We start from the raw sequence: 14,214 nt of genomic DNA, 5'->3' as shown, positions 1-14,214 counted from the left end.
CCTCTGGAGAGGAGGGACTAAACATGATTTCTGAGATCTCTGGAGGCAGCGTTGGTGGCACAGTAGGCAAAGCGGATGAGCCAAAGCCATAACCTGACAGCTCTGAAAACAGAGGTAGAGCCTGTGCTTTGAGCCGCAGGAGTTGGGATTCAGGTCATCTGAAGGCACAGTAATTCCTTCAGCCAGCTTCACTTGGACAAATTGAGGGAGAAATTGGACCCAAGTGCTGCTCTTTCCGTTTCTTTGCAGCAACCGATTCTATGATTAACTACAGCCCAGGGAGTCTTCAGTTTTTCCAATAGTTGCATAGGCAGCCGTTGGAGATCCACGTCAAACCAATGAGACGATAGATAATGGATTAAGAAAGTGGTGTAAAGTCGGGGGAATAATTCCCTCGCACCAGTTCATCTCCCTCTGACACCTATGGTCTGGAGGACAAAGGAATGTTAAAAAGTTCCGAGCCAGGCGCTATTCCTTAGCAGATAAAGGAGCCGGGAGACTTTGTTACAGACAGCTGGGTTTTTAATCGTGTTCGATTTGTATAGCTTCTCCTCTCTGCCATCCTACTTTTTATCTAGCGTGAGCTGCCAAAGAAGAATTAAAAGGATTAAGAAGTGTGTGGCAACTCTATCGAAAAGTAAGCAATTACTCACTATGAGGATTATTTTAACCAGCACAAGAATAGAAAAGTTTTATCATCTTTGATTAAAATGAAACAGTGCGTCAATTAAGAGTTGGTAAGGGTGTGTGTGAAGAGAGAGAACAATGCACATGGAGAAAAGAAATTATTTCCAGGGAGCTTAGTGCAACCAATTCACATGGCATGGCCGTATGTCATGCTGTCTACATCAACTACAATGTTGTTCAACCAGAGCACCGAGATAAGTTTAAGTTTATACCCATCAGATACTACTTCACTCAAGTCTGAAAGATGGATTGAGTACTTCCGAGATTTTTCAGCCACTTACTGACAGGCTTTGGTTGTTCATAAGTCACTGCCTATAAAACTGATAGATAATTGTGCTACTGTTATTGTTGGTAGTTTTCAAACTTTGTTTAGAGCGGGCATTGAAAACTAGTAAGCCTCTCAGTGTTGCTTGACTCCAGCTCCCATCAACCCCAGTGAGGACTGTAATTCAAGCACATAGGGAAGGCCACAGGTGCCCCAGCTCTGCTCTGTGGGAAGATCAGCGGTGACAGAGTGATGAGTCCTCACCCCCTGGTAATTGAAAGTAGCACCCAAAACCCAAGTTCCATTTAACGCATGATTCAAAACCCACATCATATTCTGGGCTGCAGAAGGCCTTAAATCATCACAAGGAGATTTAACTGTTAGAAACTATTCCTTCCTTGCATTTATTTATTCTGTTTCTACCTTGCCCTGCAGGGCAAGCCTTTCGCAAAGCAGCTTAAAATGGGGGGGGTGATAAAAGCAAAACAACAATGGAAGAAATAGCATGTAATTAAAAACAGCATCAGATAAAAATCAATATAAAGCTCGGCAGAGTAAGAAAGCCAAGAGGTAAAGGCAAGCGGAGATCTTTGGGGAGGGAATTCCATGAGTGGGAAAGTATTAATGGGACTTCATAGTAAAGAAGAGCCGTGATACATTGCCACTTTAAACTATATCAGAATTAAGCAAATAACAATTTCCAGTCTACATTGTCAGGATTTTCAAGCTATCTATGAACAACATTCTAAAATGTCAGATTCTCTCCCTGGTCTCTGATGCGGTTAAGATTTGCTTCTGATACCTAATTATTTTTGATTGCCCAGGCTCAATCCTGGGCACATAGCTCATTAATTGATTCAAGGCTGCATTCTTGCATACAGACACTATCATCATCAGTTAGCCCTCGAGACATGTGCTCTGGCTTTTGTTTCCAGTGCACGGCACGGTGTCTGTGGGGAAAGGAGAAGAACCTCTGCGTTTTAGTAGCAACACACAAACACACAAGAGTCTCCCATAATGAATTCTGCATGTCAACAATGTTAGCTGCACGATGACATTTATCTTTGGATTTCAAATATTGGCTTTATCTACCAAAAAGGTCAAATGATTGTGTGTGTGTGTTTCCTTCCCATAGTTGCAAGGCCAACGCACCATTGCAGAGTTTGATTGCTTTGGCTTGTCAATCCCTGAAGTAGACAGCGTAGATCAGTAGTTCTCAAAGGCTGTGGCGCACCACACTGGTGTGCCAAGACAGGATGGCAAGTGCGCCTAGAATATTCAAGTACAGTGGTACCTTGGTTCTCAAATGCCTTGGTACTCAAACAACTTGGAACCCAAACACTGCAAACCCGGAAGTAAGTGTTCTGGTTTGCGAACTTTTTTTGGAAGCTGAACGTGGTCCGTTTTGAGTGTTACGCTTCCATTTTGAGTGTTACACTTCCGATTTGATTGTTATGCTAAGGTCTGTCTGTTTTTGCAATTTATTTTGTGTTTTTGTTTTTGCAGCTCTTTTTGTTTTGTTTTTGTGACTGTGTGGAACCCAGTTCAGCTACTGATTGATTGATCATGTGACTGCAGTACATTGTTTAGTGCTTTCATTTTATGGATCAGTGGTCTCGTTAGAGAGTAAAATTCATGTAAAATCGCTGTTTTAGGGGTTGTTTTTAAAAGTCTTGAATGGATTAATCCATTTTGCATTATTTTCTATGGGAAAGTACGCCTTGGTTTTGGAACGCTTTGGTTTTGGAATGGACTTCCGAGACGGATTAAGTTTGAGAACCAAGGTACCACTGTACAATCAATATTATATTTTGGGAATGATTCTGTTGGGGCATGTGCAGAATGCCCATCCTAAGCCAGCAGTGTGTGCCAAAAGAGTAGAGCAACACCAAACAGTTCTAGGAAGAGTCAGGTAAGGTAAGGTAAGGTAAAGGACCCCTGGACAGTTAAGTCCAGTCAATGGCCACTATGGGGTGTGGCGCTCATTTCGCTTTACTGACAGTAATGCAGTTTCAGTTACATACATTTGTAGACGCAGAGATATCTGCAGAGGTATCTGAAGAAGTGTGCATGTACACAAAAGCTCATACCCAGAACAAACTTAGTTGGTCTCTAAGGTGCTACTGAACAATTTTTTTATTTATGCAGTCTTTCTACTAGAATACAGTCTCCTTAGAGCATACAGACAGACTACTGTTCATGCAGCTGATGTGTGATAAAGAAACCAGCCTTTTGAGAACGGATTAGGAGGGATAGCAAATGATGAATTATTCAGCGGCAAATATTTTAAAAGGAGAATTATCTATTTACTATCAGATAGTCAACATTTGGGACGCGGGTGGCACTGTGGTCTAAACCACTGAGCCTAAGGCTTGCCGATCAGAAGGTCGGCAGTTTGACGCCCCGCAACGGGGTAAGCTCCCATTGCTCTGACCCAGCTCCTGCCAACCTAGCAGTTCGAAAGCACGTCAAAGTGCAAGTAGATAAATAGTTACCACTCCAGCGGGAAGGTAAACGGCGTTTCCATGTGCTGCTCTGGCTTTGCCAGAAGCGGCTTAGTCATGCTGGCCACATGACCCAGAAAAACTGTGGACTAACATCGGCTCCCTCGGCCAGTAAAGGGAGATGAGCGCCACAACCCCAGAGTCGTTCGCGACTAGACTTAACTGTCAGGGGTCCTTTACCTTTAGTCAACATTTAAAAGAAAACTACTTTGAAGGCACTGTTCTCAATGAGAGATGATAAATACCCAGAATAATTAGGATGCTTAAGGAAGTCAACTTTGTAAATTCTGATATGGATTGGTCTGATCTGACCCTCCGAGGCTAACATATCTGGATTGAAATGTCTCTGAATGCTCCAAATAGTTAAAAATGCATTTTAAAATGTGTTTTTGAGAGAAAATGGATGAAAATAATATTTAAATGTAGATTTTCATGCAGACTTTAAAAATGTAGATTATTGCTTGGAAAGAATGGACTGATGTGTGAACACATAAGGAAAAGTCATAGACCAGAAATAGAAAAGCCTGATTTGTTCATCGTTATCAGGCTGTACCACAGAATTTCAGGTAACATATGATGCCAAGTCGGACAAAAGTAACAGGGTTAACAAAGGAAGCATACAAAAATTATAGGTAACTCTGTTCATCCATTACTCCATTAGGTGGTGGAAGGGAATCCAAAAGCAACAACAGTATAGCAGAAAATTTTTACTTGGAACAACTAAGCATGTTACGTTACCTTTGCTGATGTAAATCAGCATGTCGTACAGAACAAGTCCTTCTAATGCATTTGGCTGCAGACCACTTCTGATGCACTGCTATCCTATAATGTAATACTATTAGCAGCAGCAGCAGCAGTTACAACATCCACAGCAACAAGAATTTTTGCTGAAATCATTATTCAAGATTGCGGCGCACACAATGTGCACATTCAGATTTTGTTAACCCCTTGGCTGCTTGGTTGAAACTATAAAATACACCCACACTTCAGGGCCCCCAATGCAACGTCCGGTGCCTTGCAAAGCACCGGAAGTCACATCTGAGGCCTTGTAAGACCATGGCAATGCTGCCCAAGGCCTTGCGAGACCTTGGAACCTGACTTCCGGTATATTAGTTACCTTGAGAAATTAGCAACAACAAGGAGCTTGCTATACCTTGTTTTTACTGAGTTTGAGGGCAGGGAAGAAGCACACTGTGTCCTGTGACTCAGTATAAATACCTTTTTTCCAAAGGAAAAGGAAAATGCAAATGGAGAAATAAATGACTGAAGCATAATGTAGCAGTGGAAGTTTTTGAGAACAAGCCGTTCATCTATTTCCCAAAAATCTATCCATCTCCTGAAACTAATTTCTCAGAAGTATGATCTTTCTCCACTCTTTTTTTAAAAGCAAGTTACAGAGCGTATCTCTTATTCTAATACTTATTATTTGAGCATGAGAATAATTTACAGAATAACTATAACTTTGAGAGAGACCATATGCCTGACTTTTAGAAAGATTATATTCCTGAGTATGAAAATAAAACAGGCATTGAGGCACTTTGAGAAGCATCTCCTCTCAGAAGAGTTGTCATGTTGTTACTGACTTCTAAATTCTCCAAGGTTTTATGAGCATTGTGGGTGACCAGCAAGTTACCAGCAGAAATTGTCTTGGCGCTGCTTATATTGCATCTTGCAAATCAAAATGGAGTCCAGTTTAATAACCCGGTTGACTTTATCCACCAGCAGCGGGAGAGGAAACTAGCTTTCGTTGGAATGGACAATGAGCTTAGCAATTTCTAGTGCAACTGGGAAATGGGCACCGTGACAGAACAGCAAGGTAGAAGGAGCGTAAATGTTAAAGGTTACGATAAATGTCAAATGCACGAAATACTGGAAGAAATCCCTTCTGTCTGCATTGGCTTAGCAATAAAGTTGACTCATTATTCAGAAATGTATTGGAAATGAGTTTTCAGTTATTAAAGGTCTTGTTAAAAGGGCCATGAAATCTTCAGAACAGGGGAAGTTTCTTCCACATGAGAGAGAGGCTACAGTAAGAGTAGCCAACATGGTGTCTTCCAAATGTTGGACAACTGCCATCATCCATGACCTTGGATTGATTACCCTTGACTTTAAAAATTGGGCACACTTAATGTGCTGTTCCATGCCCTCCCCCTCCCCAAAAAATTAAGCCATAACTAGTATGGATCACTCTTTTGTCTTCTCATGTAAATGGAAAATTTTTCAGGACTGAGGAACAGTTTATTATTATTATTATTCAAGAGATATTTGGCTTCACCTTTAAAAGAAAAATAAGCACAAATCATCAGATACCAAGATGTTACCATGCTACCTCTGATGCCCCCCGCCTCTGCAAATTCATTGAGCATTCTGCCTCTACAGCATGCCACTATGGCATGATTAAGATTCTCGAGGCAAAATCCAATACAATTCAGTAATTCTTAATTCTGTTTTCTAAGCCTCATCATCATTCAAGCATCTCACTAGATCTCCTTTGTGAAAATTAAATCAATTCCCCTAATCTTTCTCATCATATGAAAAGCTATTAAAATATTTTCACTCCCCTCCCGCCAATCACTCTTCCTCCTCCACCCCCCTCGCCGCCACCCTTGTCATTCTGCAACTCTTCTGCTCCGGTCACCAGTGCTTGCTCTTCCATAATTCCTATTTTCGGACAAGCAAAACATTCAAATTGTCCTTTCCCAATGTAGTTTGCTGTTATCCCAGCAGTTTAAATCTCATTGATATTGACATTTTAAAATGTGAACGGCCTATTAAATTTGACACAGATGAACAAAAAGAAAAATGCCTCAGCCTTCTCCTAATTCACACATATACTGAAGTGCTTCAAAAAAAAAAATAATGTTCCATTTTGATTTGCAAACTCCTTCCTACTTTCCACCAGAAGAGGTAGCAGAACAGGCCAACTGGAGAACAGCGGCTGCGGAGAAAGGACAAGGTGCTGTGCAAGTTGTCAGAACATTCATTAAAATGTTCCTTATATATTTTCAGGTTGTTGTTTGGAGAGATTCTGCCAAAGGATCTATGGGAAGAAGAAGTGTGAAGATGTATTTCAAGGAAGAGAAAGTTAGCTCCACAAAGGAAATAAAACAGAAGGGGAAAACCCGTAACAGATGCGTTATTTAGGTAATAATGATATGGAATGGAATCCCACCTATGTGTTTAATTCCAGCTTCACCACTACATCTTAGCTGGGTAGATGTTGATGGCAGGGAGGCAGTCCTGAGTCCCAGATTCATCTGTTCACTGGAATAGGCACATAGAGTCTGTGCCCCTGAAGCTACCATTCCACAGGAGGAATTCAGTGTTGTGCTAAGGCCTTCCTTCCATCAGGTCAAGTATTTCGGCTTGCCGGATGGAATAAGCCCCCTCTCCTTCCACCATGTGTTGTTCCAGGGATTCTCCTAACCAATTTCAGGGGGAGGGCATGGGGGGCATGTGGTAGGAGGAGGGAAACCTCACTGCACAAGCAGATGTCCTTGTGTAGGTCTTCTACTAATGGGACTCACTGGGCGAAACCCAGTCCACATCACAAATACCCATCAAACAACCAACAACACTGAGTGCTAAATGGAAGGGACCTTGAGGGTCAACCCTCCTGCTTGCTGCAGGATAACCAGAGGTGAAGCATTCATCTAGGCTCCTCCTGCACATCTCCCACACAGTGCTGGGTTAGCTTTGTGGCCCTGAAACAAAAATCCTAAATGCTAGGTAAATATTTAATGATACTGCAGAGTCAGCAAAAGAGCTGAGAAGGAGTACCTCAGTTTTAAGAGCTTTTTGTGAATTTATGGCGTAGGGAGGATTCAAGCTTTAGACTTTGGGAGGCTACTGAATTTGCATTGCAACAACAAAGAAATGTAGTCAAATGTAACCCATGTGTAAGGACTGGGGTTGGTGCAGAGTACCTCCGATACATATTGCAGTTTTAATACATGCCACTGGCCGCTTGGTGTTTAAGTTATTAAGGAAGGCAGTGTCTGTTTTTTATTTAGTTTATTCATTCATTTGTTGTTGTTGTTGTTAAAAAAACAGAACAGTTTACAACAACAGTACATAGAACCATGCAATAAAAACCATATAGAAAAGTTAACACCAGAAATTTGTGAATTCCAGTGAAATTTTTGTGGGTTGCTTACCCTTAAAAAGGTATGAGGTAGCTGATGGTGTGTGTGTGTGTGTGTGTGTGTGTGTGTGTGTGTTTTCATCATACAATTACAAAGGGGTCAGAGGGCAGTGATGGATTTGAAAAATGAAAGAGCATATGTATAGACCTCAGCCACCTTGTAACTTTATTAGAATAAGCACCAAACGCAAACCTTAACATTTCACAAAATACTCATACATTCTCCACAAAAAAGGCAGAAAAAGGGCAAGATTCTTTTTCAGGGGGGCAAAGAGCATCCCAAAAATGATGTGTAGGGCTCAGTACAGCATTTGCATAAATACAATCAACCCCTAAAGCATCTCTGATTATGTTTATTGGCCCATCTGTGCAGGAAACAGAAGGGGGGGGGAGTAAAACTCAAGAAGAGGTGGACATTAGTAAGGGCAATCTCTCTCTCTCCCCCCCCCCCCCTTTTCCTTAGTTAAGGTTAAGCCTTGGAGCGGAGCTTCATTGAAAAAAATACAATGGTATCATTTCATTCACCAATGCTGCAAACAAACCCATTAAAATGCCGTGTGAGTAAATGTGAGCAAATAATAAGGCTTTGCGGTTATACACTTGGGAAATGAGCTGATACTAAAGTTCAAGTTGCTGAGCTTTAAAAACACAACATTAGGATCACTGTTATATTCAGAGAAATGAGATGCAGCCATCTTCTATTTTCCACTATAATTGAACTTCTGACTCTCATCAAGAATACGGTTCTTTAGAAAGTGTGCTTAATATTACATCTCAATTACTGGAAAACCAGAACTGTAAAGATGGATGCCTGAGGGAGAATAGGAATTTGGCATCTGACCCTAAGAGATAATCAGGGATTGTCTTAACTATATCAAGAGCATGTCAGCAAGTTTCCAAGTCTTGCCCAACTGAATACAGTCACCTTGCTCATCTTAATTTTCTTTTCTTTTTTAAGGATTTCCCCACATGCTGGATGGTTACAGATTCATCCAATATTGGATAAAGCCCACTTAAGGGTTAGGCCGGGGGGGGGGGGGAATTAAGTGGTAATAATTATTTAAGCTCCAAAAAAACCAACAGCAATGTAAGTTTTAGTTCAGCAGTTAATGGATGTAACAAATAACAGGAAATATAAATTTGTATCTTTGTCTATGCCTGAGCTTGAAACAGGAGGTGGCATGTGTCAGGGGCTCGGGAGCAGGAGCACAGGGGAGAGAGGAAATGGAGAGCGAAGGGGAAGAATCCGAGGGCAGCGTAGGGGAGTATGACAGTGACCCGAGAGATTCCATGAGCTTCTCCAGCGAATCAGAAGATTCCCAGAAGGGGGCGCCGATGGTCAGGGCAAGGGGGGTCTCAGGGGGGACACACCAGAAACAAGGAGCCAGCGGGGACCCCCAAAGCAGCAGCGGGGGATCAGGACCAGTTTCCCCACCAGAGCGTAGTGGGGGGGAAGAGTCACATGTGTCAGGACCAGCGTCCCCTCCAGCGGGGAGAGAAGATGAGTCAGGGCTGACCACGCCTCCATCGGAGAGTGGGGGAATGGAGGGGAGGTCAGTTGCAGCTAGCCTCCCCGAAGGGGGAAGCAGTGACAGCAGCAGTGAAACGGTCAGGAGGAAAGTTGCCGGCTGGGTGCGCGCGCCAAGTTCAAATGTACAGGCGCGAGGGACAGCAGGAGACCCGGATTGGGAACCAGCTCCTAAAGCCCGCCGGAGGGAGGGGGAAGACTCAGGGGATTCAGCGTCAGAAGAGTCTAGAAAGGGTGAGACCCCGACGGACAGGCGGAACCAGAGGAGGAAAGAGCAGAGGAAGAGGTGGAGCAAGGCTAGAGTCTTAAACTGGTGTCTGGGGGGAGGAGATTCAGACGGAGCTTCAGCGGTCTAGAGTTTGAGACGTAGAGCTGCACGCTGCGGCTGTGGAAGTGAAACTGAACTTCAATAAAGACTTTCGTACTTAACAACAAAGCGGCGTTGGTCCTTTGTGAGCTGGGATCTCGGGCAGCTCTGACAGCATGTTATAAACAAATTTCCCCATTGTGAAAAATGCCCCATGTGGGATAAAATATTTGCCCCATTGTGTAAAAGGCAGCTAGAGGTCAGGAATGATCTTAGTCAAGAGCAATATTAGCTCTAACTGGGCATGAGGTAAAGAGTCCATGTTATGAGTAGCAGTAGGTGAAGACACCACAGCAATCATGGTGTCAGAGGCGCCAAGTTCTTCATGACTTTGGGAGGCTCATCATGCGTGCATGATGTCACATGTGCAAAACACATGTATGACATCATGCATGTTAGGAGCAGGTCGCAAGTTTTCAACAAGGGGAGTCTCAATGGAGTCCAGCCCCTCAAGATTGGGGGGTGAGGCTCAGCTGTCCCATACGGGGGGTGGGGGCTGAGAGTTGGCGCCTATGTGTGGTGTGGTGGCAAAAATGCCTTATCTCTTCTGCCACAGCCACACTTTCTTCTTGACTTCACTCGTAATTGGCTTTTTGACACTGTCACTTAGATAACATTGACCGGCTGCACAGCATTGTGAAGCCATCTTCCTCGAAACATGATACCCAAATGTTTGGGATCGCAGTGTGACGAAGAAGCAGCTTGGTTGGAAAAACAACAACAAGTGGTTCCGAAATGCAATTCCTGTACCCTTCAAATGTTTTGCAAGTTTCTCTGGGTCTTCTTTCGAAAAAGAAAACATCAACATCTGCTAACAGTGAACAGGTACAAAAAAAGGTAACATTTCAGGTAACATCTGAGCCTATCTTTTTGCACCAAATTATTTAATCCCACCTAAGAATCAGGACTCTTTTTTTCCCTTTCTATCAGTAGGAGCAATTCTGCATCCTAACTTTCCCCTCATTCTCCTCTGTCCTTGAAAAGCTGCCAAGGAAGCTTTTATGTTATCAGAGAAAAGCACTTTTATCCACCTTTGCCCTGAGTTTACCTGTCTGCAGGCTCCTATACTGGATTCAAATCACAAGATATGCTTTTAAAAGTTTTTTAAAAGAAGGATAGTTATCAGTTAGAAGGATAGTCACCAGAACTTCTTGGGACTGTCTGGCAAACAATTCCAAAAGCTCATTTGCATTTGCAGATTTGTTGTCTGAAAATGTATCAGAATTGTTGTCATATAGCATTTTTGCTTTTGGACAATGCTCCGCTACTGACTGCTAAGGCAAGGCTAAAAGCAGATATAATAATGCAGTCCTGTGTCCTCTTACAGAACAGCAGGACAAAGAGAGATGAACTTGGGCAAAATTCTGCAGAAAGCTTTAACTTTAATAATAGGGTACAAAGGTTCACTCAGGCTAGTCTCTAATAGGATACATAATTCTATACTAGGAAGGAAAGAAAGCCAGAGGAAGAGAAAGTGAAATAAACGTGAGAAACACAGACAGAACGAGAACCGAAAAAACGTTTCTTTGGATATTTGAGGGAGCTTATAAGCAAAACTATCTAGACTTTGCGACAAATTTCAAGGATTAGATATAGCAGAAGTGGCTAACCTGTGGCCCTCTAGATGCTTTTAGATTCCAGCTGCCATCAGCCTGTTAGCACGGTCAAAGGTCAAATAATCCTAATATAAATAGCAGTACGTGAGCTTTCCCGTAGTCTAGTAAGGGAACTTCCCTGAGCTGAGGAATTTGCTCTGCTGCCTAAAGCCACATAAGATGCCCCGTGGTTCTCCTCACACAATCCCTTGGGAACAGTACTTTGGGCAGAATTCAACATCAAGCTATGGTCAATGTTCTATCTGTGAAAGAATTGCAGCTTGCAGGACAAAACAACCCCACCTCTCCTCTCCCCACCCAACTATTCCAAAGCTCTCAATCCCTCATAACCCAATTTCAGGGGGTGCATAGGGTGGGGTGGGGAGATGATGGAGGAAAGCCCCATTGTGCAAATGGAGTCCTTATGCAGGGCTTTCACAGACAGTGCACATTAGGCAAACCCACCCTTTTCAACAAATTTCAAAAATTAGATGTGAAGGAGCAGGGCTTTCAGCCATTTTGGTGTTCTTTGATTTTGAGATGTGGGTTTTAAAAAGGCTGTTTTTTTTTGCACAAAAGGTTCTCCTGTACCAAAGGGCCAAAAGCACAAAGGAAACTTAAGAGGAAATAGAAACTTAACTAGGCATCTACTCTCCTGATTGGTTAAAAGGTTGGAAATGAAAATATGTCGGGCTGGATAATAGGTAGTAGCTGTAAAATGGAAGAGGGGAAGAGTTATGGTGGAGTCAGAAGCTTTAAGAGCTAGACTGCAAGAACTGCAAGAGAAGGAATGGGGTGAAATAAACCTTGAGAGAGATGAAATACTACATCGCGTAGGAGAGCAATTGGGCCCAGCAGCAGAAATGAACCAAGAAAAAACCACAGAGGCACCCAGAAATTGAACTGAGGGATGAAAATGGATAAGTGTTGGCTTGGTTAAAGAAAACATCTAAAAGTCATATAGCAGGACATGTTTAACTCTGTGGGTGTTTGTTTTTAATTGCTCTTATGGGTAACTACTCAGGCTGTACAATTAGCTTTTTTCCAAAGTGATTTTCTCAACAACAACAAAACCCTAACATGTTGCCTTACTACAATCTATAGTAAAAGCTGGTTTGGTTTGGAACATCTGGATGAACATGTTCAGTTCTGCTTCCAGATGGGTGTGGAAAAGCCATCTTTCAGATTTGCCAGTGGCAAGTAGATCAGAAATTGTTTTATGTATAACGCTTAGTTTCTTAAGTTGCTCGAGAAATAATAAGTCATAATAATACTAACACAGAGAACCATCTGTAAACCTAAGGATCTGCCGCTTGGAGAACCTGCAGAAATAACTTTAAACACATTCTTTCCTGATACCGCTTGGGTGAGGAAAAACAGACATGCAATTTTTTTCAGCATCCTTACACTAAGGTTTTTCCCACCTCTACAAAGGATCATATGTAGTAAAGTCTGAGGAATATTTTCAGTATAATAACAGCCACTGATGCATGAACATTCTCTCCACATGCAGATTACAATGCTCATCCGCATACAAATAACCTCATTTTTTAACCCAGGGAGGTTGACTATTTTATACATTTTAACATAATAATAATAATAAAGAATATTGTCCCTTTTTTGCTGGTTATGTTATATACTATAGCTTTACGGGCTTCCAAACAATAGGGGGCAGGGGGTTGTTCTATTAAGAAGCACAGAATCAAGAAACTCATGTCTCACATGAAAATTTGTGAAGCGCATTGCATAAATGCAGCAAATATTTCAGGGGACAAAGGGATGATAAACAGAAGAACACAAACGCTCAGAGATGAGCAATAAAATGCCAGACGTATAAATCTTCCTTACTCATCCTAACAAATTACTGTGGTCGTTAAATCTCAGTGAGGCTCGGTGGATTGAATTCATTTTCTGAGAAGGGTGGGGGGAAATGTGTAATTGGGATGAGAGGGCCATATTTATTTAGGGAACGAAATATAAATAGTTTATTTCTAGGCATCAGCAGGAGGAGGAAGTAGACAATGGTCCATCACTGGCAGTGATGTAGTGGAGGAGTGAATACAGGAGGTTTTTCAAGGCAAGAGTGATGACATCATTTGCCAGAATTCCAGGGAAACTGGCAAGTGTTTTACTTATTTTTTCCTTGGTGTATCAAAGCATTCAGGGACTACAAGCTCTTTTGATCATTCACTGCCATTCTTACCTCCTCCACACACCCAGTGTCTGTGCATACAATAGTAGGGTTGCCATATTTCAAAAAGTGAAAATCCGCACACAAAAGAGAAATTGTTGGGCTTTCTTTTGCAAAATCTCCAAGAAATTCACACACACAAAAAATCTACACTGTTTTCGGTGGACGAATGCATAAACGACTATACCCATAGGTGTGGATCCCAAACTGCAGAGCACAAATCACACCTAGGGATGTAGTTTTCTTCAAATGTTTTGCTTGACATTCATGCCTACAGTCTGTAGGATCTGAGGGATGTGGAGAGATTGCTGCCATGTTTACAATCCAGTTCCTATGCCTAGAAGAAGAATGGCACTGAAGATCTACATATTGCCTGCACATACTTAGTATGAGAACAGAGCTTCCCATAGCCCCGCTCAAATAGCGCTTATGTACAACCCTGCAAACATTTATCATTTCTTTGCTTTACTCTGCTCTTTCATAACTCTTCACCTGGGCAGCTCATCTGTTTCTGTCTCATCAGTATTCAAACACCTATTTGTTTTGTAGAAGCGGCCCTGCTTTTGTGGTACTTTTAACCTGATGTAAATGTCTAACCTTCATCCTTTATGCTGCTGGAGGAGGAGCAGGAACATACTCAGCAACATCCTGAAAGAATATGAGTTGCAAGAAGGGAGTCATTTCAGCCCATGCATAACTATTGCACGATCAGCATGTTTGTGATAGATGTGCGTTAAATTATTATTATTATTATTAACTAGGCAGAGGGCCTTCTCGGTGATGGTGCCTGCCCTGTGGAACACCCTCCCATCTGATGTCAAGGAAATAAACAACTATTTAACTTTAGAATACATCTGAAGGCAACCCTGTTTAGGGAAGTTTTTAATGTTTGATGTCTTATTTGGTTTTAATCTGTTGGGAGCCGCACAGAGT

The sequence above is a fragment of the Podarcis filfolensis genome, assembly GCF_964270895.1.
Source record: "Podarcis filfolensis genome assembly, chromosome: 3".
Taxonomy (NCBI): domain Eukaryota; kingdom Metazoa; phylum Chordata; class Lepidosauria; order Squamata; family Lacertidae; genus Podarcis; species Podarcis filfolensis.
The sequence above is the reverse complement of the archived record's forward strand: the minus strand, read 5'-3'. Positions refer to the sequence as shown.